Raw genomic sequence first — 2554 nt, 5'->3', positions numbered from 1 at the left:
GCACACTATGACAATATGGCCAAACAACTAAAGACGTTGAATGAAACAATGAACAGGTTAGTGGGCCAAATATGTCAACCGGCTATACCTCTTGCAAGTCACTTTCAAACTAGGACGATCGTAGGACATAATCCTTCGGTCCCAAGTCCAAGTCAAGGGGTAGAACCACTTTCTGGCCCCTCTACTTCAAACCAAGGAGGTGCTACAATACCAAATCAAAGTAGTAGTAGTGGTATGCCTAACTTGGGGGGTAATCCAAATGTGAGAGATAATGTCCTAAACAATGGACAGAATATTCCACGTGGTAACGAGGGGGTAGATGTCCAGGCTAATGGTAATGGCCCTAATTATGGTAATTTTGTTGCCAATCAAGGACCAAACATCAGGCCTCATGCAAATCAACCGGTTAATCAACCTGTAGGAATTCCGTATGATCCCAATGTCATGTTGAGGAATCAGATTATGGAAATCGTGTAGGATCAGATGGCCTTTGGGGTGCGTCCTGTCATTAGGCCGACGTACACAAAACCATATCCTGATTGGGTAGACCTAGCATATCCATGGCCTAGAGGTTACAAAGTGCCAGAATTCTCACTGTTTACTGGTTTTGGAGAGGTGTCTACTCTAGAACACATAGGGCGATTCACGTTGCAAAGTGGTGATGTAACCGATTACCATAAAATGAGACTTTTCCCTAGTTCGTTAACAGGAGTAGCTTTCTCCTGGTTCATCAACTTGCCAGCGAACTCTGTTCAAACATGGCAACAATTGGAACAGTTGTTTCACGCTCAGTTTTATAAAACTGAGTCTGAAGTCACTTTGGCCGATTTGGCGAATTTACGTCAAATGCCAAACGAATGGGCAGAAAGTTTTCTCCAAAGGCTCAAGACAGCAAGAAGCAAATGTTTTGTACCTCTGCCCGAAAAAGAATTTGTCAAAATCGCTCAAGGCTGCTTGAGCTTTAATTTAAAAAAGAAGTTCCAGGACAAAGAATTCCCTGATCTTTTCCAGTTGAGTGCAAACGTAATTAGGTATGAGCGACTGATAAGAGAAGAAGAACAAATGAAAAATTCTAGTAAAGGAACTTATTACAAAGACCCAAATTTTAATGTTCATACCATCGACGACGAGTCATACGATCAGGCCGAAATATGTTTGGCCGAATTGGTCAAAGGGGAGACACATACTTGTCCCATAATGACCAAACCTAGACCGTCGGGCAAAGATGATGAGCCCATAAAGGATGGGAACATAAAGACTAGAACGTTCTCGTTCGATGTGACCAAAGCTGACCTTATATTCGACAAATTATATAGGGATAAGCAGATAAGATTGAGCGATAAGCACCTGACTAACAATTGCTTGGTCACATTAAGGGTAAAAAATATTGTAAATGGCATAATGCATGGTCACACCTGACTAACAATTGCTTGGTTTTCCGTCATGTATTGCAGGATGCTATTGAATCAGGACGAATTACGTTCGATGACAAGAAAAAGATGGCAGTGGACGAGAATCCTTTCCCACAGCCACTCGGAGTAAACATGGTAACATCTGGATTCAAGAACAAGTTACCAAAATTCAAGTTAGTCATAGATGACGGAGAAGAAGATCCTAGATCACATCCCAGCGTCTTCGAACGAATTAAAGGAAAAGAACCAAAAAAGGACGAAAACGTCCTATGTGCAAGGTGTAAAAGAGAAATAAATGGAGACACGGAGAAACCAGGGACATGGTAGCATCCCCATCGCCCTGCCTTCTTCCCAAACATTCAACCTGGTAGAGGGCGAGGTACATCGTTCTATAGAGGACCGCCTTTCGAAAGGCAGTTCAGATCAGCAGATACCGGAAGAACATTTAGGCCGCAACCTCGTCGGCCAAATGTATGGCATTCATTCCAGTACAGCGCAGGAAGAGCAATACCCTTCGATGAGATGACTAGGACTCAACAAAGGCGTTTCCAGCGAAACTACGGACGGATGATGAGGCAGCAACAAGGAATGCCACACCCTAAAGCGCCTCTACTACTCAAGGTAGCCAATCAAAACGTCCTCAAGGGTAATAAAGAGACTGGTACAGATGAATCAATGAAAGAATTGCCAGAAACCTCTTCTGGGAGATCAAGGTTTGAGAGGGACAAAAAGGATGAAGAAGATCTAGATCAGCCCCTTGCTATCCAATTCGGTACGTTGCCTCCTGTCATGGCCAACAATTACCTACTGGCCAATGAGTTCAAGAACAAGGAAAAGGAAGAAGAGAGGGAGGACAACGAAGGAGAAGCTTGCGTGCTGGTATGTGAAGAAGGCCAGACTTCTGGAGGGGCCTACAACAATGACGAGGACGATGGGATGACAGACATTGAAGAAGAAATCGACCTAGAAGCAGAAAGGAAAAAGAGAGGAGTATCGCGCAATACTCTGTTTAAGCAACTACATCAAGAGGGAGTCCGCGAAGTAGACTTATTGGGGGAGCCATCTGGGCGTCCTTTCGATTTCTACGTACTGTACGGGACACCCAAAAGGAAGAAGAGAGTGCCTCGCTCTGAGAAGTATGG

Source organism: Olea europaea, chromosome 21 (assembly GCF_002742605.1).
Source record: "Olea europaea var. sylvestris chromosome 21, O_europaea_v1, whole genome shotgun sequence".
Taxonomy (NCBI): Eukaryota; Viridiplantae; Streptophyta; class Magnoliopsida; order Lamiales; family Oleaceae; genus Olea; species Olea europaea.
The sequence above is the reverse complement of the archived record's forward strand: the minus strand, read 5'-3'. Positions refer to the sequence as shown.